This window comes from Mesoplodon mirus (genome assembly GCF_964341445.2).
Source record: "Mesoplodon mirus genome assembly, chromosome: 6".
Taxonomy (NCBI): Eukaryota; Metazoa; Chordata; class Mammalia; order Artiodactyla; family Ziphiidae; genus Mesoplodon; species Mesoplodon mirus.
Genome location: NC_138982.1, coordinates 18,494,379 through 18,521,115, shown reverse-complemented (window position 1 = coordinate 18,521,115; position 26,737 = coordinate 18,494,379). Strand labels below are relative to the sequence as shown.

General features: G+C 40.1%; 1 long non-coding RNA gene across 3 annotated transcripts in view; it reads right to left on the bottom strand.

The window, feature by feature from the left end:
• Positions 1-5,444: 5,444 nt before the first annotated feature.
• LOC309806272 overlaps positions 5,445-26,737 on the bottom strand; it is a 37,780-nt gene continuing 16,487 nt past the window's right edge. The window contains exons 1-3 of one of the 3 annotated variants that reach the window (XR_014294364.1): positions 11,743-12,453; positions 7,224-7,343; positions 5,445-6,158 (exon numbers count right to left, since the gene is read on the bottom strand). This is a non-coding gene — a long non-coding RNA (uncharacterized lncRNA). Of the gene's footprint in view, positions 6,159-7,223; positions 7,344-10,165; positions 10,585-11,742; positions 12,454-26,737 lie in introns of those variants that run through there. The other 2 variants (XR_014294365.1, XR_014294363.1) reach the window with 2 other exon arrangements.

The window sequence follows — 26,737 nt, the reverse complement described above, 5'->3', positions numbered from 1 at the left end:
TTTTCTAGGCTCAATAAGAAGTTTCACAGGGAAGGAGTGCAACTCTGAAGTGGGGGAGAGGCGGAGCAAGTGATAACATGAAGTCTGTGAATAATAGAACAATTCAGTTTGAATCCAAATCAGGATGACATGCTGCAAAATTGGAGCTCTTAATAAGAGCTTCCATGAGGTCACTGGAGGGGCAGTGTTACCAGGCAGGATACATTAGACCCGTGCCAAGATAGTCTCTCCTCCTCTTCATAACTTTCCTGACCTTCTTAACGCCTGAAATTCCACCATTAGAGTGTCACTCTTTTAGGTCATGAAGTCTTTTTGGTCTTCTAGAATCTCCCATCAAAATGAAAATCACCCCTGGGAAGATTACATATTTAATCCAATATTTCCAAAAATATATAGTTCTAGTCTCTCAACATATTTCATGGGGTGGGGGGGGAACTCTGTGGTCAAAGAAATTTGGTAAATGCTCCGTACTTTGTTAACTCTTTAACTTCACAATGCCAAAATATATATATATATATTAAAGACCCCAAAATATATTGCAGAAAAAATATATATAACTGTTTTATCCAGTATTTGCAAAATTATTTCGACTAGAAAATAATTTGGAATACTTTTAACATTCAGAATACTGTACTATCAACTCACAATGAATCATAAGGGTCTGGAAACAGGGACAATGTCATCAGCAGCTAGGGAACCAGGAATAGTTACTGGGTGGCTAGACCCATTGTCATTGCAGATATTCATTGTGTATATATATATATATATATATATATATATATATATATATTTTTTTTTTTTTTTTTTTTTTTTTTTTGCGGTACGCGTGCCTCTCACTGTTATGGCCTCTCCCGTTGTGGAGCACAGGCTCCGGACGTGCAGGCTCAGTGGCCATGGCTCATGGGCCCAGCCGCTCTGCGGTATGTGGGATCTTCCCAGACCGGGGCACGAACCCGTGTCCCCTGCATCGGCAGGAGGACTCTCAACCACTGCGCCACCAGGGAAGCCCTGTTTTTTTTTCTTTTTAAATAAGATTTCATTTGAGAAAGTCCATAAACATTTGGTATAAACCTTGATAACTCAGGAAGAACAATCTAGTATTTCTCATAAGGTAGTCCACAGCCCTGCATGGACTACCTGCAGGTGCGCCTGGGATGCTTGTTTAAAAAAGTTGAACCTGTGGTGTCCTCTTACTCCCCAGACCTGCTGAAACACATTCCCTGTTAGTATGTTTTAAGTAGGAATTATGCACACTAAATTTAATAATTTGTGCATGAACTTTATTTCATGTACATAGGAATATATGTAACATATGTACATTAAGGACTAACACCCCATTTGCCCACTACCCAACTTAATAGAAGATGACCAGTTCCTTTGAGGCCTACCATATATCCCTCCAAAACTGCATCCTCTTTCCTCACTCCCTAAGTAGCCATTATAATGAATTTTGTGTGAATTATTCTCGTTTTTCTTTATAGTTTTACTCTATGTGATTATATGTAAACTTAAACAATGTATTGTTTGATTTTGCCTGGGATTGGCAAAATGGAATCATGCTCTATGTATTATTTTGTTACCTGCCCCCTTTTTAGTAAGTTCATGAGATTCATCCATGTTGACACGTATAACTATGGCTTATTCATTTTTATGTGTATTGTAATCCAGGTGTGAATTTTCCAGAATTATCCAACCCCATTTGTGCGTTTTAGTAATTTCAATTTTTGCTTTCACAAACAATGCTGCCATATACATTCTTATATATATCTCTTAATTGTGAAAAAGTTATGGGTATATATTTAGGATATATAGTAGGGTATATACTTAGGTGTAGAATTACTGGGGTCTATGTGCAAGTTCAGATTTACTAGGTGATGCCAATTTTTCCCCACTATGGTTGTATCAATTATTAAAGTATAAGAAATTCTGCTGGAAAAAAAAAGTTACTGAATAAGGAAATCCTTGATTGAATAATGAATAGGTTACACAATATGTTTTTGAATTCTGGGAAAGAAGTGGAATTAAGCTAAGTTTTTTTTTTATTAGTTTCTGTTTTATAACAAAGTGAATCAGTTAAACATATACATCTGTTCCCATATCCCTTCCCTCTTGTGTATCCTTCCCTCCCACCCTTCCTATCCCACCCCTCCAGGCGGTCACAAAGCACCGAGCTGATCTCCCTGTGCTATGCGGCTGCTTCCTACTAGCTATCTATTTTACGTTTGGTAGTGTATATATGTCCATGTCACTCTCTCGCTTTGTCACAGCTTACCCTTCCCCCTCCCCATATCCTCTAGTCCATTCTCAAGTAGGTCTGTGTCTTTATTCCTGTTTTACCCCTAGGTTCTTCATGACATTTTTTTTTCTTAAATTCCATATATATGTGTTAGCATACGATATTTGTCTTTCTCTTTCTGACTTACTTCACTCTGTTTGACAGACTCTAGGTCTATCCACCTCATTACAAATAGCTCAATTTCGTTTCTTTTTATGGCTGAGTAATATTCCATTGTATATATGTGCCACATCTTCTTTATCCATTCATCCGATGATGGACACTTAGGTTGTTTCCAAAACGAATATTTTGGTACATGTCTCTTTTTGAATTATGGTTTTCTCAGGGTATATGCCCAGTAGTGGGATTGCTGGGTCATATGGTAGTTCTATTTGTAGTTTTTTAAGGAACCTCCATACTGTTCTCCATAGTGGCTGTACCAATTCACATTCCCACCAGCAGTGCAAGAGTGTTCCCTTTTCTCCACACCCTCTCCAGTGTTTATTGTTTCTAGATTTTTTTGATGATGGCCATTCTGACTGGTGTGAGATGATATCTCATTGTAGTTTTGATTTGCATTTCTCTAATGATTAATGATGTTGAGCATTCTTTCATGTGTTTGTTGGCAGTCTGTATATCTTCTTTGGAGAAATGTCTATGTAGGTCTTCTGCCCATTTTTGGATTGGGTTGTTTGTTTTTCTGCTATTGAGCTGCATGAGCTGCTTATAAATTTTGGAGCCAGATACTTCTCTTATCCTTCCCTTTATCCTTCTCAGGCATTTCCCCTGATACATTTTCTGCACATCTAATATTAATTTGTCTGCTTCTTAGAGGACCCCAACTAACACAGATACTCAACTATGATGCAGTCCATTATGAGGTTTCATTCTGTTAGGGTTTTAGGTGAAGTCTTTCTTGCAAATATCCAAACCCTCCGCAATCATACAAAGAAGGAAAGACTTTCCATTTCCCATTGCCACCTTTCCCTTGATATTGACTGCCAGGCTCACATCTGCCCTTCTTCCAGAAAGAGGTTCGATTTGGAAAGGACCTTGTCATTTGATAAAAGCAAGGGAAAGGAAATTAGCACTGGGAAATTGACCACTCGAATAAAGTGAAAGAGAACGTACATGAAGAATAGAAGCACTTGTCTAAAATTGTCTTTTGAAGAGCCTAACAGAAGGTACTACTTATTTTTCAGTTAGCAAGTACTTACTATTTTTTCATACTTAGTGTATTAGTTAGATTCCTAGGGCTGCATAATAAAGTACCACAAACTGAGCAGCTTTGAACAACAGAAGTTTATTCTCTCAAACAGTTTTGGAGGCTAGAAGTCTGAAATCAAGGTGTCTTCAGGGCCATGCTCTCTCTGAAGGCTCTAAGGGAGAATCTTTTCCATGCCTTTCTCTTAGCTTCTGGTATTTCCAACAATCCTTGGTGTTTCTTGGCTTATCGTTCATGAGTCCAATCCTTGCCTGGGTAGTCACATGGTTTTCTCCTTAGATGTCTTTACGTCTCTTCTCTTAGAAGGACAGCAGTCATAATAGATTAGGGCCCACCCTAGTGACCCCATATTCACTTGATTACATCTGCAAAGACACTATTTCAAAATAAGGTCACAGATACTCAGGGCTAGGACTTCAATGTAACTTTTGGGGAGATACAGTTCAACCCCAACACTTGGGTAGGGGCATGTTTCTTTGAATGGAAAAATGAAAAAGTGCATAATTAAAATTTCTCAGCTACTTGGGATATAAGCAAACAAACAGTTCTGCTTTTACGTAGTGATTTGTTCTGCTGCTTGTATTGTGTCCTTACTATATGTCTGATGTATCCACATCCTCTATATCTTCAGATGCAGCTAGCACCTAGCACTTTGGGACACTGCTGAATATTGCTGGATGGGAAATGAAACTGATATGGGTCTTCTAAACATAGGCCTGTGGATGATATGAATTGATAGGCATGTTTATTACAACTGGTAAAAGCACTGCTGGTTTGAAGTAGTGACCTTTCTAGCTGAAATTAACTGGGTCCTTTCAATGACACTACTTGTCCATGAATGAATATACTTTCCTAATTCAGAGAAAACAGAATTTAAAAAAAAAATCACCAAATCAATCGGCTGGAAAGGATTTCATGAAGCACTTTCTAGATAATAAATCACAGCACAGTAAGACCTCACATATATATGACTAAACATCTTGAGCAGCTTCCAAATTCTTGCCCATCCCATCTGCCACAGGGAAGTAAGTGAACTAGAATGGGAAATTTAGCAAATGTTATGGACAGGCTATTCAAAAACCATTCACATATACCCTTCTTCCTGCTCTATTATAGATGCTGTTAAAGCTAAGGATTTGAACTCCTGGCTTTTACCATGACTAGAGGTGGCCATGTGATATACTTCTGACCAATAATATGTAGGTAAAGTCACTAGGGAGGGCATCCCTTCTCAATAAAAAGATGGCCTCTTTGGGAGGAGTGTTCTTGCCTCTCATTATTTGTTAATCTTCTCCTGCCAGAAGTGTATATGTGACACTTGGAGATGCAGCAGCCATCTTACTACCATGAGTTCAAGAGTTTCCATAGAAATGGTGGAACAAGACCATTAAAAGTGGATAAAAAGCACCAAACTTGGATTTTAGTATTGGATTGTCCAATGATTGAACTTAGCCTCTATGACAATGATTATCAACAAGGGGATACTTTGCCTGCCAGGTCACATTTGGCCATGTCTGGAAACATTTCTGGTTGTCACAACTGTGTGAGGGGAAAGCTACTGGCATCAAGTGGAACAGAAACCAGGATGCTGCTAAACATTCTCCATTGCATAAGACAGCCCCAACAACAAAGAATTATCCAGCCCTGGGCTTCCCTGGTGGCGCAGTGGTTAAAAATCCACCTGCCAATGCAGGGGACATGGGTTCGATCCCTGGTCCAGGAAGATCCCCCATGCCGCAGAGCAACTAAGCCCGCAAGCCACAACTACTGAGCCCGTGCTCAGTTTTATCTTTAAAACTGTTTTATCTTTTAAAAAAACAGTTATAAAGACTAAGTAACAATAGCAAAAGTTGCATATTTATTAAGTGAAAAAAATCAATATACAATAGTGTAGGCATTAAATGACTACCACCATTTAAAAGGAGAAAGTGAATGTAAGTGATTGTAACAAAGCGACAACAGTAGTTGTATTGATGATTTTATGTGAATTCGTTCCTGCCTATTTTGCAAAGGTTACTCAATGTGATTATGCTATCTTTATAGTTTGAAAAATAATTTTTTAAGTAATTAAAGGGAAGAAGATTAAAATACTCAATCAGTGTTTATTTCTCTAACATTTATGAAGTTTCTTCTTGGCCTTACAGAAACCTTAAAGGCTAAAGCAATAGTTGATGCAATTGGATACCATTTCTATTGAATCATCATGTCAGCAACATTCCTTTCTAGTTCTTTATGTCTCCCTAAATATAGAATTCTTGTAGGTCAACTCATAGATTCCTCTCCAGGGTTTTTGTGAAAACATCAGAACTACCTGCAACATTAAAGAGATGGGGTGAAAATTTGCCACCGTAAAAGTTTGTATGTGTTTTAGATTCCTGTGGCTGCTATAACCAATGACCAAAACTGGGTGGCTTAAAACAACAGAAATTCATTCTCTTACAGTTCTGGAGGCTAGAAGTTCAAACACTGACATCACTGGGCCAAAATCAAGGTGTCACAGGGCTGCACTTCCTCTGGAGTCTCCAGAGGGAAATCTTTGCCGTTTCCAGCTTCTGGTGGCTACAGGCATCTTTGGCTTGTGGCTTCTTCACTCCAATCTGTGCCTCTGTCTTCATATGTCCTCCTCTGTGTAATTTTCAAGCCCCCTCTGCATGTCTTCTGTAAGGATACATGCGATGGAACTTAGGGACCACACAGATAATCCAGGATAATCTCCCCATCTCGAAATTCTTAACATAATCACATGTGCAAAGACCCTTTTCCCAAATAAGGTAAAGAAAAAGTTCCAGATATTAAGATCTGATATCTTTGAAAGCCAGCATTCAATTTACTAGAATATTATATAAAGAAAATATAAATCTAATTACTAATCTCATTGGATAATCTGAACTTCCATTCATACCTAGCTAGAAACTAAAATCTGGCGAGATCATCCAGTATCTAAATCCTAGGAAGGTAGAGTGAGAGTAAAGAACTTATTATCCCACTAAATGAAATAAGCATGAAATGATAAATTTGGGGGAAACTAATTTTTTTAACACATCAATGTAAAGTGTTTTTTAAATTGTGACATGACCAATAAAATTTGTTTTACCTCTATCAACATTTGAATACATAATGGCCCTTTATATCTAAAACTGGAAAGTTTAACATTGTTTTATCATATTGCAGCAACTACGAAATGTTCTGAAAACTAATTTGAGAGCTTAATCTTAATAGCACAGTTCAATAAACATAGACTGTGAAATTACTAAAAAGGCAGGACTGTACTTATTTTGAGTTGACTAAGAAGCTGAGAATATCTTAATTACCTTTCCAATTAAAAGATATTTTAGCAAAATTATGAGAGTACACAAATAATTAAAGCCCTAGAGCTTTCATTTCTTTTTCCCATTTGGTTAGTTTAATTCTTCAGATCTAATTTCAGAATAACCCCATCAAAGGTTTAGATTTTGGGGTACTTAACATATTATAACTGTTTTTACATTTCTGTTTTTGGCCAGGAACACTTCTATATCTAAACATTAATTTTCATAATACTTGAAATATATTTGATCTTGACGTTTAACAGCCTTTAATGCTACTAATTTAGTTGCAATTACAGATTCCCCCAGATATTCAAATGTTTAGCTAAAATGGGGTAAAGTGGCAAAGCAATTGCCTTAGGACACTTCTTGCTAACAGATGCACAGACTAAAATTGAGATAAAGCAGAGATACTCACACAGTTCAAAGCTTTGTGGCTTGAGGCTGAAATGCTGTGTGTAGTTCCCAGGAAAGGAGCTTGGTGGCGCCACTCTCACCGTTGCACAGTTCAAGGTATGTGTTGCATCTGTCAGGGCTACTGCAAAACAAACACTGAATGCTATTTTCACTTTTCGTCTTTTTTCGTAAAAAGGAAAATCCTCTTCGGATTTTTTTCAGTTAGCAAAAATGGGTACTAATGTAGGTCTTTTGTAAAAGCAAAGTGGCTTTAAAAATCGAATACCTGTAATCATTAAAACCTACTCAATCCCTTATCAGATAAATGATTTGCAAATATCTTCTCCCATTCCATGGGTTGCCTTTTCACTCTGTTGATAGTGTCCTTTGACGCACATAAATAACATGGCACTATTTTAAGCACAACTCATTTTATCTTCATAAAAACTCTATGAGGTAGGAACTATTATTATCATCCCTATTTTACAGATAAGAATACTGAGACATAGAGGGTTTAAATAATGTGCCAACATCCCCCATGGTAATGACTGAGCTTAGATTTGAGTCTGTTATGGACTGAATGTGTCCTCCCAAAATTCGTATGTTGAAACTTTACCCCTCAATGTCATGGTATTAGGAGGTGGGGCCTTTGGGAAGTAATTAGGATTAGATAAGGTGATGAGAGTGGAGCCCTCACAAGTGGAATTTGTGCCCTTATAAGAGTCATGAGAGAGCTCACATCCCCTCTCTGCTTTCCTCCAGGTGAGGATATAATGAGAATTTGGCAGTCTGTAACCTGGAAGAGGGCTCTTACCAGAACCAACCATGCTGGCACACTGATCTGGAACTTCCAGCCTCAGAACTTGAGAAATGAATAGTTTTGTTTATAAGCCACTCAGTCTATGGTACTTTGTAACAGCAGCCCAAACTAAGACAGAGCCCATGGGGGGTATCCCAGAAACACTGTCACACACACACTTCTTTTTTTGGTTGTTTTCTCAAATTTGAATTCATCCTTTTTTAAAAAATTTTTTTAAAAATTTATTTATTTTATTTTTGGCTGCGTTGGGTCTTCATTGCTGTGTTCAGGCTTTCTCTAGCTGCAGCAAGTGGGCTACTCTTCCTTGCGGTGCACAGGCTTCTCATTACGGTGGCTTCTCTTTGTTGCGGAGCACAGGCTCTAGGCACCTGGGCTTCAGTAGCTGTGGTTCGCAGGCTCTAGGGCACAGGCTCAGTAGCTGGGGCGCGTGGGCTTAGTTGCTCCGCGGCATGTGAGATCCTTCTGGACCAGGGCTCGAACCTGTGTCCCCTGCATTGGCAGGTGGATTCTTAACCACGGCGCCACCAGGAAAGCCCCCCCACACACTTATAATGGACATCAGTGACCTCCTGATCACCAAATCCAGCTATCTTTTCTTAGTCCTCATTCAACTGCCTAATAATTTTTTCTCTGTCATTTAAAATCATGATCCTTTTTATGTGAAACTTTCCTTCTCTTGGCTACTACATTTTTCTTGGTTCTCCTCCTATTTCCATGAGATAGTTACATCTCCTTCTTCAGTCTTCTATGCCTCTGTTCATGCTCACAAGTTCAAAGGCCTTACTTCAGCCCCCCTCCTTGCTTGTTCTACATTCCCCAGGAACCATCTTTCTTCTGTTATGGGTTAAATTGTGTCCTCCAAAAAGATGCTGAAGTCTTAACCCCCAGTGCCTGTGAATGTGAACTTACTTGAAAATAGGGTCTTTTCAAAGGATCGAGTTAAGATGAGGTCATTTGTGCAGGTTCTAATCTAATATGACTGTGTCCTAATAAAAGGGCAACATTTGGACACAGACACAGATGTGAATAGAGGGGGAGACTATGTGAATACACAAAGAAAATACAATCTACAAGCCAAAGAACACCTGAGCTACCAGAAGCCAGGAGAGAGGGATGTAACAGATTCTCCCCTCAGGCCCTCAGAAGGAACCAACCCTGCTGATACCTTGATTTCAGACTTCTAGACTCCACAACTGTGAGATGATAAATTTCTGCTGTTTAAGCCACTTAGTTTGTGGTAATTCGTTATGGCAGCCCCAAGGAACTAAACACTTTCCAAGGGCTTAGAGGCAACTATTCTGTGAACAGTCTCAAACTCACACCTCTGGTCCTAATTTTCCTTTTGAGTTCTAGGTGTATGGTATCAACAGCAACTCATGACTATGCAACCATGATCCTGCCTTTCCAGAATATTACTCTTCTCCCATCTCCCTTCTTTCTCACCTTTGGCCCCCAACTTAGCAACCTTTGTAAATGAGATATCTGTGGCCCCAGCCACCCTGGCTAAAAACCACAAAGTCACCTTTGAGTCCTCATTTTCCACCGCCTTGAAGCTGTCTCTATTTCTGTAATCCAAGAATCATGTGTGGTCCATTAGTTTGGGAGACTAGTATCAGGTTCCCAGACTTGGCAGCCATTACATCCCATGGTCAGAGCCTGATAAAAGGATTGGTGCCACTTTAGCCAAATATTGGGATGCAGACTCAAGGAATCCTTGCTGTTCTCACAGATGATATTATGACCCAGTATCTGGGCAGTGGCTTTGTTACAACCTATTTAAATACCCAAAGTTTTGCCTAGCATCTTAATATACTTAAACTTGGGGCTTTCTGCCTGAACCCCAGCCCAGAGGCTGGAGTTCTGATAGCTGCTCACAGATGTCCTTGAGATCTAAGATTCTGACTCTTGCTCAGATCTGGATTACCCATCATGGCACCAGACCACCAGCTAGAACACCACTATTATGCCACATCAGTGATTCAGGCCCAGTTTGATTGTCTAATTTAGTGCCCACTGTCCATCTTTTTTTTTAATTAGCTCAAATGTACTTAATAATTTATAGTTCACAGAGCACACAATGTATTTTCTTATTTAATCCTAACAGCCATAAAAAATCCAGAACAGTGAAAAGTTAAATAACTCACATGAGCTCCTGTAGTTAGCGTCTGTTGTGTCAATACTCAGATTTAAGCCTCCTGGCTCCAAATCCCGTGCTCTTTTCTCTTCACCACATTGCATGCTCCTGCGTTCCTGGAATCCACTGGCCAGAAAGAACTTCCTTCCTGCCTATATCAGCCCCACGGGGGCCTGTAGCTCCAGATCCCTACCTCTCCTCATCTGGCCTCGCCCCTGCTATAGATAACTGACCCGTGTTCTATCATATGCAAAGATTTGACAGATAGCTGCTTTTTTTTTTTTTTTTTGGCGGTATGTGGGCCTCCCACTGTTGTGGCCTCTCCTGCTGCGGAGCACAGGCCCAGCGGCCATGGCTCACGGGCCCAGCCGCTCCATGGCATGTGGGATCTTCCCGGACCGGGGCACAAACCCGTGTCCCCTGCATCGGCAGGCGGACTTTCAACCACTGCGCCACCAGGGAAGCCCCAGATAGCTGCCTTTGAAGTGACCTTAAGACTAATGATCCCCCTTCTCAAAAGGTTGAAAATGATTTAAGGAATTGCAAAACTACTTAGTACCGTAAACAAATATGCGAGCTGCCAAGTGTAAGGGAAAGATAATATTCCTATGTAGAAGACACATTTTCAGAGGAATTTTTAAAGATGATATATGAGATTCCATGCAGTGCCAGTGTAAGCTGTAGTCGTAAGAGGAAAGCACAGATACTGACTTGAATCAGTGGCTACCTAGGATGAATTTCTCTCCCCAATTTTTTGTCTACTTTTCCATTTCAAGATGATGAATGTTAATCTTTTATTAATCCTCTCTTACTCAATATTAAAAGATAGCAGGATGTCTTGTGTGTGCCAGTTTCCTGCCCTGGCCTGTGAGATGCTGCGCATATGGTGAAGAACATGGGCTCTGATGCAAGACTGTCTGAGTCTTAGCCCCCCGTGATTAGCAGTGACCTTGAGCAACCTCTCTATACCTCATTTTCCTCACTATAAAATGGAGCTATTAATAGTGTACTTGCCGCAGTGTTGTTGGAAGGATTAAATAATTAATGTAAGTAAAGTGCCTACAACAGCACTTTGCCTGTGGAACTTGCTGTTTAACTATTTGCTGTTCTGTATGTACAGGAATGAGGAAGTAGCACACCCAAATCACTGGAGGAATCATTACTACTGGTTAGTCAGAGGAGATTTAAAAATGAGGACTTCAGAAAGCTCACACTATTAGTGCCATGGAACGCCTCCATCCTCTCTCTTATACAACACATGTAAATAATTAGTTTTCATAAAAGACCATCCTTTCGATCTGTTAAATATGTGCGACCCTCATAGTATTAGTTAGAAGATGCCAGCCGCCTTAGACTCAGAGTGAACAAATTCTGTTGCAGGGAAAATAGTTGGTCATTAAGAAAAAAAAAAAAATTGGCAATGGGTATAGGGTCAGAACAGCCTGCCAAACACAATTTCTTGAAAAAGATGAGATGAAGGCCCATTATAATTTGTCTCCAGTGGCCCACTTATAACTGTTAGCAAATTAAAGATCTGTGATAAGTTACATCTTCCTGTGTTTCCTTTTGTATAATCTTAAAACTTACAATCTGGGGCTTCCCTGGTGGCGCAGTGGTCGAGAGTCCACCTGCCGATGCAGGGGACATGGGTTCGTGCCCCAGTCCGGGAAGATACCACATGCCGCGGAGCGGCTGGGCCCACGAGCCATGGCTGCTGAGCCTGCGCGTCCGGAGCCTGTGCCTTGCAACGGGAGAGGCCACAACAGTGAGAGGCCTGCATACCGCAAAAAAACCCACAAAAAAACAAACAAAAAAAACCCTTACAATCTGAGTTAATTGTCACAGAAGAAAATGATTAATCAAAACAACAATATAATTGTACCACATCTTGTGCTTCTGAGTTACTTCTTGACAAAGAAAAAACAGTGTTTCCTATGATAGTGTCAGGTTATACAGATTCCTTAATAATAAAACATATACAGAATTATCCTTATTGTTAGATCTACTAACTTATCAATTGTAAAAACTGAGCCTGCAATCAGAAACATTTTAACAAACTATATTATTTCCATAGATTAAAAATGGGCCTCCCTGGTGGCGCAGTGGTTGAGAGTCCGCCTGCCGATGCAGGGGATACGGGTTCGTGCCCCGGTCTGGGAGGATCCCATATGCCGCGGAGCGGCTGGGCCCGTGAGCCATGGCCGCTGGGCCTGCGCGTCCGGAGCCTGTGCTCCGCAACGGGGGAGGCCACAACAGTGAGAGGCCCGCATACCGCAAAAAAAAAAAAAAAAAAAAAAAAAAAAATGTAACTTAAGAAATTAAAATATGAACACTATTTAGAGATGCAAAGTAATGTTATATATAAAAAAAAGCTGACACAATTATATCAATTATCATGTAAAAATTATATAGGTAAATTGTTAAGGAAAGGAAAGAGCCAGGAAATGTATTAAATTATCTATATTTGTAGGTATAAAGGTCTATAGTTTTTTATAATATGCCTCATATATTCACTTTTTAAACAAATCGTGACTGAAAATGAGTGTGTCACTTTTCAAAACCCTATGTAGAGTTATATTACAAGAGAAGTAACCACCATAAAATAAAGACCAGGAATAAGAAGTTATTTAAAGAGGGAAAAAAGGAGATATTGATCAAATGAAATTTCACTGTCTTGATGAATTAATTTCAAAGTTTCCTTGTGATCTTGATCTATAGAATGTTGTGATATATCATTACCATATGCAGCTCTCTTAACAGACCACATAGTAATGCTGGGAAAGGCCGATTAAACTAGTTCTTTTTGGATTGTTAAAAGCTAGATTGAATGTCCAGTGGTAAGACTCCTGTTCTGATAAACTCTTCTTTATCTAAATACCTGCCTTTCTCCTAATCTCATTGACTCCCCCAGCCCTGAAGATAGCAGCTGTGCCATCTGATAGAAGATAAACCCTTGTGCCTGTTTTCTACCCTTGTTGAAGAAAACCTTTGAATTTGTAACTTGGGCTGAAGATACTTATCAAACAATCTTTAGTTGCCAGGAATTCAAAAGTGGGCCATGGCGGCCACTGCTGGAATCTGGTCTCTCTGCTTCTATTTGCTAAAAAAAAAAAAAAAAAGAAAGAAAAAGTATCAGCATGGAATACTTACTTAAGCAAAGTTTAGTGCACTTAACCAGAAAGATCCTGCAATACCTTCTGCAGGAATTTATTTCAACTATGTAGCAGGCCTGCTGAAGAAAAGCTGTTCAAATGTTACAGATAATGCCCTAGATCCCATTACAGTTCTAATTTCATTGAGGCTCTGGATTCTTTTAAAATAGTATGTGTTAACACAGTTTCTAACCTAACTACACAAAGTAGATTTTGCTTTTGAGAAGTCAACTCAGAGGAGACCCAAGGCCAATATAAAGTTAAACTGACATTCTAAAGTTAAACTGATCCAAACTTGTTTTAGGACTTTTTTCCCCCCAAGTTTTTAAATGCACCTCATATCACAAGAAGTGTTAAAAAAAAAATTAGCTTTTTAACATTCATTTCCATTAAAGAGATTTTTTTTTTTTTTTTTTTTTTTTTTTTGCGTTACGCGGGCCTCTCACTGTTGGGGCCTCTCCCGTTGCGGAGCACAGGCTCCAGAAGCGCAGGCTCAGCAGCCATGGCTCACGGGCCCAGCCGCTCCGTGGCATGTGGGATCCTCCCGGACCGGGGCACGAACCCGTGTCCCCTGCATCGGCAGGCGGACTCTCAACCACTGCGCCACCAGGGAAGCCCAAGATTTTTTTTTTTTTTAAAGGTTTCATTTCCATGTTCCAAAGACCCAAAGATCCTGGAGTTAGAATGTTTTTACCCTCAGTTAGGCCAGTGTACCCAGTGGGGAATTATTTTCAGCGATGTTTCTTCCCCAAATTTTGCTTTTGCCTGCAATTTGTCTCCCTAGGCTACTGTCCTGCTCTCCCCTCCTTCATCATATCTAAGCTCCCTTGGTTGGGACATCAAACTAACCTGACTAATAAATAAATCCATGTTGATATCTGAAAGGACCCCAAGAAATACAAATTCAACTGGGCTCTTTCTAAACTTAGTAACTTCTCCCCCGTACTGCTGAATAATTGTACCGCTTTCCTCCAATAAGAACTTCCCATATTGGCAGTCAGTGAGTCATTTATTTTCGGTTCACTTGTGACCAGCTACATTTATTATTTATTTTTCTCCCCAGCATCTTAAAACTCTTGGTCTCCTTCCTCTATTAATATTCAGCCAACATTTACTGAGCACCAAACATGATGCAAAGTGTTGAGGGCTGAATAATTCAGAAATGATAGCCAAACAGCCTAGAGTATAAATAATGAATACGTAAATAGGAACGTTTCATAAAGGCAAGAACCACGTCTGGTTGTCTTTTTGGCTTCTTCAAGGGCCCACAGTTTCCAGATTATGAGCACCTGTTTTAGACTCATTTAAAAATTAGTTTGTGTAAGATGGCGTACTAGGAGGACGTGGAATTCGTGTCTCCTCACAACTAGGGCACCTACCAGGCACCGGTCGGGGACCACAGACACCTAAGGGGACGGGAGGAACCCCCAGAGACCAGGGAGGACATGGGGCGTGGGGAGAGTGAAGGGGGAGGAGAAGTGGAGGGGGGACAGGACTGGCGCCCCTGAGGGGCGGCTGGGGGAGGGGAAGGGATCCCACGCCCGAAGGGGGAAACTGGGGAACCATCGGGCAGGCAGAGGATCAAAAGGGAGTGTGGCCAGGTTTCCGCTGCCCACATGGGTCCCCAGGGACCTGCTGAGATCCCGGGCCTGATCCTCTGCCCACCTAAGCCCCCTCCAGCCACGTGGGTCCTGAGGGAGGGAAGGGCAAGCAAAAGTAAAGGCTGGACCTGCGGGACCGGCACCCCTGAGGGGCAGCTGGGGGAGGAGAGGAGTTCCCACACCCAGGGGACCCACCCACGGTTAGGGGTCCAGCAGTGATGGGGGAGACTCTGGGGGAGATGGTGGGGGAGGGACGTGGAGGAATGGAAGGGAAGGGGGCCAGTGCTTTCCCTGTCCACATAGGCACCGGGAAGCCTGTTGGGCTCCTGCGCCTAATCCTCTGCCTTTGGAGCGTCTCTCCTGCCATACAGAGCCCGAGCCCCCCCCCAACACCCCCACCCAGCACCCTACCTCTACACTCGGAGACCCCCTCCAACAAGCTGGGCCTGAACCCCACCCACACACCCTCACTCAGGGCGCTACCTCCAAACTCCAGAACTACACACTCCAGAAGACCTCCTTCCGAGGTGCTGCCACTCCCCTTCGGCACAGGTCCCAAGCAGAGGCCCCGCCCCATGCTTGAACGTCACCACTCCCACCCCACCCTAAACCCCGCCCCTACCTAAACTCTGCACTGGAAGCCAAGGATTTTTTTTTTCTTTTCTTTTTTCCTCTTTTAGATTGGGTTTTGTTTTACCTTGTTGATTCACTGTTGTTATTTTATATTTTTATTTTTCTTAATAGATCTTTTATTTTCCTAATTTTATTTTATTTTTTATACTTTGTTAGTGTTCTCTCCTTTTGGCTTATTCACCGCCCCCCCCCCAGTTTTTTTTCTTTTTTCTGTTGCAGTTTTATTTTACATTGTTGCAGTTGTTTCCATTATACATTTATTTTCCCTAATATAATATATTTTTAATCTTTCTACTTTTATTTTGTTTTTTATTCTTTGATATTGTACCACTCCTTTTTCTCTTTCTTTCTTCCTTTTTTTTTTTTTTTTACTGCACCACGAAGCTTGTGGGATCTTGGTTCCTAGGCCGGAGGTCGGGCCTGAGCTCCTGTGGTGGAGCTCCGAGCCCAAACACTGGACTAACAGAGAACCTCAGACCCCAGGAAATATCAATTGGAGTGAGGCCTCCTGGAGGTCCTCAGCTCAGCACCAAGACCAGCTCTATCCAACTGCCTGCAAACTCCAGTGCTGGAAGTCTAACAAACACCAAACAACCAGTAAGACAGGAATATAGCACCACCCAGTAAAAAAAAAAAAAAAGAAAAAGAAATGACAAAAAAATTTATAACAGACAAAGGAGCAAGGCTAAAACCTACAAGACCAAATAAAGGAAAATGAAATAGGCAACCTACCTGAAAAAGAATTCGGAGTAATAATAGTAAAGATGATCCAAAATCTCGAAAACAGAATGGAGATAATACAAGAAACATTGAACAAGGATCTAGAAGAACTAAAGAGCAAACAAACAGTGATGAACAACACAATTACTGGAACTAAAAATACTCTAGAAGGAATCAATAACAGAATAACTGAGGCAGAAGAATGGATAAGTGAGCTGGAAGATAAAATGGTGGAAATAACTGACAGGGAGTAAAATAAAGACAAAAGAATGAAAAAAACTGAGGACAGTCTCAGAGAGCTCTGGGCCAACATTAGACCCACCAACATTCGAATTATAGGGGTCGCAGAAGAAGAAGAAAAAAGAAAGGGTCTGAGAAAATATTTGAAGAAATTGTAGTCAAAAACTTACCTAACATGGGAAAGGAAATAGTCAATCAAGTCCAGGAAACACAGAGAGTACAATACAGGATAAACACAGACAAACATGCTGACACATATTAATCAAACTATCAAAAATTAAATACAAAGAAAAAATATTGAAAGCAGCAAGGAAAAAGCAACAAATAACATAAAAAGGAATCCCCATAACGTTAACAGCTGATTTTTCAGCAGAAACTCAAAGCCAGAAGGGAGTGGCAGGGCATATTTAAAGTGATGAAAGGGAAAAACCTACAACCAAGATTACTCTACCCAGGAAGGATCTCATTCAGATTTGATGGAGAAATTAAAACCTTTACAGATAAACAAAAGTTAAGAGAATTCACCACTACCAAACCAGCTTTACAACAAATGCTAAAGGAACATCTCTAGACAGGGAACACAAGAGAAGGAAAAGACCTACAATAACAAACACAAAACAATAAAGAAAATGGTAACAGGAACATACATATCGATAATTACCTTAAATGTAAATGGTTAAATGCTCCAAGCAGAAGACACAGATTGGTGAAATGGATACAAAAACAAGACCCGTACGTATGCTGTCTACAAGAGACCCACTTCAGACCTAGGGACACATACAGACTGAAGGTGAGGGGATGGAAAAAGATATTCCATGCAAATGTAAATCAAAAGAAAGCTGGAGTGGCAATTCTCCTATCAGACAAAATAGACTTTAAAACAAAGACTATTACAAGAGACAAAGAAGGACACTACATAATGATCAAGGGATCAATCCAAGAAGAAGATTTCACAATTGTAAATATTTATGCACCCAACATAGGAGCACCTCAATACATAAGGCAAATACTAACAGCCATAAAAGGGGAAATCAACAGTAACACAATCGTAGTAGGCGACTTTAACACCCCACTTTCACCAATGGACAGATCATCCAAAATGAAAATAAATAAGGAAAGACAAGCTTTAAATGACACATTAAACAAGATGGACTTAATTGATATTTATAGGACATTCCATCCAAAAATAACAGAATACACATTCTTCTCAAGTGCTCATGGAACATCCTCCAGGACAGACCATATCTTGGGTCACAAATCAAGCCTTGGTAAATTGAAGAAAATTGAATCGTATCAAGTATCTTTTCTGACCACAACGCTATGGAAATAGACATCAATTACAGGAAGAAAACTGTAAAAACTAAAAACACATGGAGGCTAAACAATATGCTACTAAATAACCAAGAGATCACTGAAGAAGTCAAAGAGGAAAGCAAAAAAATACCTAAAAACAAATGACAATGAAAACACAACGACTGAAAACCTATGAGATGCAGCAAAGGCAATTCTAAGAGCGAAATTTATAGCAATACAGTCCAACCTCAAGAAACAAGAAACATCTCAAATAAACAACTTAACCTTACATCTAAAGCAATTAAAGAAAGAAGAACAAAAAATACCCAAAGTTAGCAGAAGGAAAGAAATCATAAATATCAGAAAAGAAATATATGAAATGAAGGAAAGGATGGCAAAGATCAATAAAACTAAAAGCTGGTACTTTGAGAAGATAAAATTGAGAAACCATTAGCCAGACTCATCAAGAAAAAAAGGGAGAAGACTCAAATCAACAGAATTAGAAATGAAAAAGGAGAAGTGTAACAATTGATACTGGAGAAATACAAAGGATCATGAGAGGATACTACAAGCAACTATATGCCAATAAAATGGACAACCTGGAAGAAATGGACAAATTCTTAGAAAAGCACAACCTTCCAAGACTGAAGCAGGAAGAAATACAAAATATAAACAGACCAATCACAAGCACTGAAATTGAAACTGTGATTAAAAATCTTCCAACAAACAAAAGCCCAGGACCAGATGGCTTCACAGGAGAATTCTATGAAACATTTAGAGAAGAGCTAACACCTATCCTTCTCAAACTCTTCCAAAATATGGCAGAGGGAGGAACAATCCCAAACTATTCTACAAAGCCACCATCACCCTGATACCAAAACCAGACACAGGTGTCACAAAAAAAGAAAACTACAGGCCAATAACTCGGATGAACATAGATACAAAAATCCTCAACAAAGTACTAGCAAAGAGAATCCAACAGCACATTAAAAGGATCATACACCATGATCAAGTGGGGTTTATCCCAGGAATGCAAGGATTCTTCAATATATGCAAATCAATCAATGTGATACACCATATTAACAAATTGAAGGAGAAAAACCATATGATCATCTCAATAGATGCAGAAAAAGCTTTCGACCAAATTCAACACCCATTTATGATAAAAACTCTCCAAAAAGTAGGCACAGACGGAACCTACCTCAACATAATAAAGGCCATATATGACAAACCCACAGCAAACATCATTCTCAATGGTGAAAAACTGAAACCATTTCCTCTAAGATCAGGAATAAGACAAGGTTGCCCACTCTCACCACTATTATACAACATAGATTTGGAAGTTTTAGCCATGGCAGTCAGAGAAGAAAATGAAATAAAAGAATCCAAATCAGAAAAGAAGTAGTATAACTGTCACTGTTTGCAGATGACATGATACTATACGTAGAGAATCCTAAAGATGCTACCACCAAACTACTAGAGCTAAACAATGAATTTGGTAGAGCAGCAGGATAAAAAATTAATGCACAGAAATCTCTTGCATTCCTATACACTAATGATGAAAAATCTGAAAGAGAAATTAAGGACACTCCCATTTACTACTGCAACAAAAAGAATAAAATACCTAGGAATAAACCTACCTAAGGAGACAGAAGACCTGTATGCAGAAAACTATAAGACACTGATGAAAGTAATTAAAGATGATACAAACAGATGGAGAGATATACCATGTTCCTGGATTGGAAGAAGCAACATTGTGAAAATGACTATACTCCCCAAAGCAATCTACAGATTCAGTGCAATCCCTATCAAATTACCACTGGCATTTGTCACAGAATTAGAACAAAAAAATTCCACAATTTGTATGGAAACACAAAAGACCCCAAATAGCCAAAAGAATCTTGAGAAAGAAAAACGGAGCTGGAGGAATCAGGCTCCCTGACTTCAGACTCTACTACAAAGCTACAGTAATCCAGACAGAATGGTACTGGCACAAAAACAGAAATATAGATCAATGGAACAGGATAGAAAGCCCAGAGATAAACCCACGCACATATGCTCACGTTATCTTTGATAAAGGAGGCAAGAGTATACAGTGGAGAAAAGACAGCCTCTCCAATATGTGGTGCTGGGAAAATTGGACAGCTACATGTAAAAGAATGAAATTAGAACACTTCCTAACACTATACACAAAAATAAACTCAAAATGGATTAAAGATTTAAATGTAAGGCCAGCCACTATCAAACTCTTAGAGGAAAACATAGGCAGAACACTCTATGACATAAATCACAGCAAGATCCTTTTTGACTCACCTCCTAGAGAAATGGAAATAAAAACAAAAATAAACAAATTGGACCTAATGAAACTTAAAAGATTTTGCACAGCAAAGGAAACCATAAGACGAAAAGACAACCCTCAGAATGGGAGAAAGTATTTGGAAATGAAGCAACTGACAAAGGATTAATCTCTGAAATTTACAAGCAGCTCATGCAGCTCAATATTAAAAAAAACAAACAGCCCAATCCAAAAATGGGCTGAAGACTTAAATAGACATTTCTCCAAAGAAGATATACAGATTGCCAGCAAACACAGGAAAGGATGCTCAACATCGCTAATCATTAGAGAAATCCAAATCAAAACTACAATGAGGTATCACCTCCTACCAGTCAGAATGGCCATCATCCAAAAATCTACAAACAATAAATGCTGGAGAGGGTGTGGAGAAAATGGAACCCTCTTGCCCTGTTGGTGGGAATGTAAATTGGTACAGACCCTATGGAGAACAGTACGGAGATTCCTTAAAAAACTAAAAATAGAACTACCATATGACCCAGCAATCCCACTACATACACCCTGAGAAAACCATAATTCAAAAAGAGACATGTATCACAATGTTCATTGCAGCACTGTTTACAGTAGCCAAGACATGGAAGAAACCTAAGTGTCCATCAGTGACAGATGAACGGATAAAGAATGTGTGGCACATATATACAATGGAATATTACTCAGCCATAAAAAGAAACGAAATTGAGTTATTTGTAATAAGGTGGATAGACCTAGAGACTGTCATACAGAGTGAAGTAAGTCAGAAAGGGAAAAACAAATACCGTATGCTAACACATATATATGGAATCTAAAAACAAAAAAAATGGTCATGAAGAACCTAGGGGCAGGACAGGAATAAAGACACAGACAATGGACTTGAGGTCACGGGGAAGAGGAGGGGTAAGCTGGGATGAAGTAAGAGAGTAGCACTGACATAGATACACTACCAAATGTAAAACATAGCTAGTGGGAAGCAGGCACAGGGAGATCAGCTCAGTGCTTTGCTTATCTAGAGGGGTGGAATAGGGAGGGTGGGAGAGAGGGAGACGCAAGAGGGAGGGGATATGGGGATGTACATATGCATATAGCTGATTCACTTTGTTATACAGCCGAAACTGTATAACACAACACTGTAAAGCAATTATACTCCAATAAAGATGTTCAAAAAATAAATTAGTTTGTGTTTCCAGGGAGGGGGCCAGTATGAAGTTGGAGGAGGGGGGTGTACAAACTACTGGGTGTAAGATAGGTTCAGTGATGTAGTGTACAATACAGGGTGTATAACCAACATTTTGCAATAAGTGTAAATGGAAAGCAATCTTTAAAAATTGTATATAAATGAAAAATTTTTTAAATAAATAAATAAATAAATTTGTCTGTAATCCCTGTAATGGGAAGATGAAATGAGTCCACAATGTCCTGTTTACAAAGTTGGAAGAAAACCAGGTTTGGAACTTTGCTATAATCCATAGATAATCAAATCTCTATTTCTAAATTTCAGGGATGTCAAAATCAAAATAGTAATCAAGGTGAAACTACTTTGCTAACCAGGAAAAGAATACAAATTAGTGAACTGGGATGACAGGTCCAGATTTGTATTTTCTAGAGAATACTCTGGCAACAGCACTTCTTGGTGAATCCATTTAATTTTTCTTAAGAACTATCTGGAAAGCTGTACCTGAGAAATGGGAAGGCAGGAAGGAAAATTTAGACACATCAGAGCACGGGATACTTTGGCCTAGTATGGTCCTGCAGGGGATTTAGAACAAAACGAGTTCAGCGTGCATGAGGGAGATGGAACAGGAGGCAGAAAGAGAATTATAGCAAATGTGAAGTTAAACACGGATGTTTTCCCTTAATATTTATTTATTTATTTATGGCTGCGTCAGGTCTTAGTTGTGGCACGCGGGCTCTTCGTGTGGCGTGCAGGCTTCTCTCTAGCTGTGGCGCATGGGCTCCAGAGCGTGAGGGCTCTCGTTGTGGCGTGTGGGCTTAGTTGCCCCGCAGCATGTGGGATCTTAGTTCCCCAGATCGAACCCACATCCCCTGAATTGGAAAGCAGATTCTTAACCACTGGACCACCAGGGAAGTCTCAAACACGGATTGTTTTAAAGCAGGGTTGGCAAACTATGGCCTGTGGGCCAAATCCAGCCTTCTGTCTATTTTGTCCAGCACAGCTAAGAATGTTTCTCTATTTTTAAATGGTTGGGGGGAAGAAAAAACCTCAAAAGAAGTATAATATTTGTGACAAGTGAAAATTATATAAAATTCAAATTTCAGTATCTGTTAGTAAAGTTTTACTATAACACAGCTATGCTCATATGTTTATGTATCATCTTTGGCTGCTTTCACACCGCAGCAGCAGAGGTGCATACTTGTGACAGGGACTGTATGGCCTGAAAAGCCTAACATATTTACTGTCTGGCCCTTTAGAGAAAAGGTGGCAGGGATGTCCAAAGAAAGCTGTAAGTCTAGACATTGGGAAGCCAGCCCTCTGCCTTCGTCCTGCTGTTGGGTTCCGGAAGGTATGTGTGACCCAAAAGTAATGTAAATGTATGTGCCCCCAGTGGTGCTGCATAGGCTTTGCAAAGACTGGGGGATTTGCTACACTGGTGTATTCAGGCCTTCGGGGGATACCTCTTTCTCTGACAAACCCCATCCCTACTCCCCAGTTTCCTGCACCAGAGGTCCACGACCCAGAATCTATAACTTTGAGTACAACTATTAGCATTTATGATTCAGCTGTCTTTAAATAAAGTTTACAAAAGGATTTGATGGGCTAGTTTGGGAATTTATGAAAATGCTCTCCAAGCTGCAGACACTGATGTGAAAACGAACTTCTAAGTACAGCCTCTTTGTAAATTGTGGACCTGTATGTACATAGTGGCTTAGAGTATCGTGGAATTTTCATTCATGTGGTTGAGCCTAAGTTGATGTGACTTAATAGTGTTAAGGCTCATAAACGATGACTACGATGACTAGGGCCTGGAAGCACGCCAGTAAAGTTTTCCTGATTACTACATGCTGACTACTTCAGATTATTGTTGGAAAGCTAGTGAATGAGGCAGACAGGATGTAACTAACACTAGAGATTAGTTTTATGAATTAGAATTTATCACTGATTTCAAGCTATGTCTGGAAGAAAAGCTACTGGGGTGGGGATTAATTAAGGTACAGATTAGTTCATAGGACTTAAACCTAAATGCCTTTATTGATAAAAATTTATAAAGAACTACTCTGCAAAAACATTTCTAGTTTTTAAGCTTAAAAGCATGAAATGTTTTACAGAATTGTTTTTTAATCCATTGTAGAAACACTTTATAGAGTGCTTATGAGGTGCCTAAAGCCATGGCTGGTCCTGGTGATACAAAAATAGGTAAAACATGGTCCCTTTCCTCAAAAAAAACAAGTACTCTTCCAGAGAAAAAACCAGAAGAGAAAAGCAAAATTAATAAATTCATTCATTCATAGATAAAATGAAAGTACTGTTTAGTTCAGTTTTGACACAAAGGGAGTAGTCATTTCAAGATAAACATGCTAATGTCTATAAAGCATCTGGACTTTCTTAGCAGAAAGACTAAACAAATACAAAATTATCAAAGACCAAGTCAATCTTTATTTTTAATTCTAGTCACAGTAGAGGAAAAAAGACTTAGGTGGTACCTTTTGGTCATTGATCCTGAAGTTGGAAAGGGCAATTACAGTCATCAGAATCTGAGGGGGATTGGACCCACCACAGATACCAGAATCCACGGATGCTTGAGTCCCATATTTGCCCTCGGTATCCACAGACTCCAAATCTATGGATTCATCCAACTGCAGATCCAGATCATAAATATTACATGATCTGCAGTTGGTTGAATCCACGGATATGGAACCCCGAAGATACTGAGGGCCTGTATATTTATTGGAAAAACTGAGTATAAGTTGCACCCACGCAGTTCAAACCCATGTTGTTCAAGGGTCAGCTGTATTATTCAAGATAAGCTACCACATGCCAGTGATCGGAATCCTGACTTAGTTAAGTCTGTATCCCCAGAAGTTAATACCATGCAATATATACAAAAAGGGCTTACTACGTTTGTTGAATAAATGTTTTACTACTTTATTGTGAACCCAAATTTTGAATGTGTTTGTAAAATATAATTCTGAAACTGGTTTTAGGAAATTCTAGCCTATGGTCATAATAAGAGTATTTTGGCTGCATTAAGTTACAAAGCAGGGCTTCCCTGGTGGCTCAGGGGTTAAGAATCCATGTGCCAATGCAGGGGACGTGGGTTCGAGCCCTGGTCCGGGAAGATCCCACATGCCACAGAGCAACTAAGCCCGTGCACCACAACTACTGAGCCTGCGCTCTAGAGCTCGCGAGCCACAACTACTGAGCCTGCACACCACAACTACTGAAGCCCGCATGCCTAGAGCCCGTTCTCTGCAAAAAGAAGCCACTGCAATGAGAAGCCCGCACACCGCAAGGAAGAGTAGCCCCCACTCACCACAACTAGAGGAAGCGTGCGCGCAGGAATGAGGACCCAACACAGCCAAAAATAAATTAAAAAAAAAAAAGTTACAAAACAGTGTGAGGTGAGAAGTTTGCCCCCTGGCAATTATTAACCTCCTGTATTGAGCAAGGCAAAAGGAAGAAAGTTCCCAAACTCAACCCATCATTTGAATTTATTATTCTGTACCACCTTGATAAGGATAATGGGACTTTCTGAGACTCTTGTGAAAAGAAACTGCTTTAAAATATCCAGCATGAGCATAATTAACTCTTCGTTAAACGATAACAGTCATAATAATAAATTCTAATAGGTGTAATGTAATATGATATCATAATGTCATATACAATGGGAAGATTAGATATGTAATATTTTTAATGTGCTTACACAGTGTCTGGGACATAACGATTGCTTAGAATGTAATATTTTATTGTTATCCACACTTACCTGCACAATGGTGCAAATAAACTATTTCTCCTGAAACATGGGATTAATTGCATAAATTTTCATTCAGCAATAGATTTCTTTACTTGAATTAAATCTGCCCTTGTTGGTTTCATTTTTTATTTACTCATTCATTCATAACGTATTCATTAAAAAACCATTCATTCAAGCAAACATTTAGTGAGCTTAATCAATGTTGTCTTCCCTTATATTGTTAGGGCTGGACTAAACATTCAAATATATCTTGATCCCTACTCTCAAGGAGATCACAGTCTACTAGGGAAGCCAGACAAACAAATCAAAGATTAAGCTGTCTGCCATGATATAGGTATGCTTGTGTACGGTGAGGTAGAGCTTCCAGTCCACAACTCAGTGTTAAGCTTCCTTTAAAGAGGCAGTGCTTGGGCAAAAATTTTAAGAAATTAGTAAAGTTTAGCAAAGTAATGGAGGTAGGAGCCAGAATCATTGCAGGGAAAACATGACATTTTTTAAAATGCAATTTTTTTTTTTCTGAAGCAACGGATACATGTTGGGTGTCTATTTGGCTTCCTAAAAATCTGATTTAGAGACAAGGATTCATTGTATCAGTGGGGTGATCCCAGGAGACACTGGGAGGACTGTGGGAAAGTAAGCTGGGAAAAGGAGAGGCAGCCACAAAGGTTACTTTATCAAGTCTGTTACCACTGTGGTAAATACAGATAAATGGAAATCAGTTACACTGGGGAATTCTGGGAGTTGATATAGGACACAGGCCTTAGAGTTATCTAACAAGAGGAAGGAAGTTGGACTACTCATTCATGCATCAGTTTTTGATATTTGTTGGTTGAGGACAGCTAGAGGAGAAAGACGTCAGGCAGTTGGAAGTCACTCTCACTAAAATGGTAAGGCCTTGGGATAGGGTGGCGGGGGGGGGATCTCAAACACTACTTGCTGGCTTTGGCAGACCTAGAAATTAGACTGATGGGCAAGGATGGACGATTAAGAGGTTTTCATATAGTGCCTGTGAACTTGAACTTTCTCTTTAACATTACAAAAGCTTTTGAAACGTTTTTTAAAAGAGGTAAGGGAAATAAGTTTTGTTTTATAAAGTTGGCTTCTGCTAACTCTTTGAAAGATGGACCAGAAGGGGCTAGGCTAATTTAGAAGCTACTGCAGTTCTCACAAAAATCATGCTGGCTTGGAGAAGCTTCAAGATGGCAGAAGAGTAAGATGTGGAGAAGACCTTTTTCCCCACAGATACATCAGAAATACATCTACATGTGGAACAACTCCTACAGAACACCTGCTAACGCTGGCAGAAGAACTCAGACCTCCCAAAAGGCAAGAAACTCCCCACGTACCTGGGTAGGGCAAAAGAAAAAAGAATAAACAGAGACAAAAGAATAGGGACGGGACCTGCACCAGTGGGAGGGAGCTGTGAAGGAGGAAAGGTTTCCACACACTAGGAAGGCCCTTCGCGGGCGGAGACTGAGGGTGGCGGAGGGGGGAGGTTCGGAGCCACGGAGGAGAGCGCAGCAACAGGGATGCGGAGGGCAAAGTGGAGCGATTCCCGCACAGAGGATCGGAGCCGACCAGCACTCACCAGCCCGAGAGGCTTGTCTGCTCACCCGCTGGGGTGGGCAGGGCTGGGAGCTGAGGCTTGGGCTTCGGTTGGATCCCAGGCAGAGGACAGGGGTT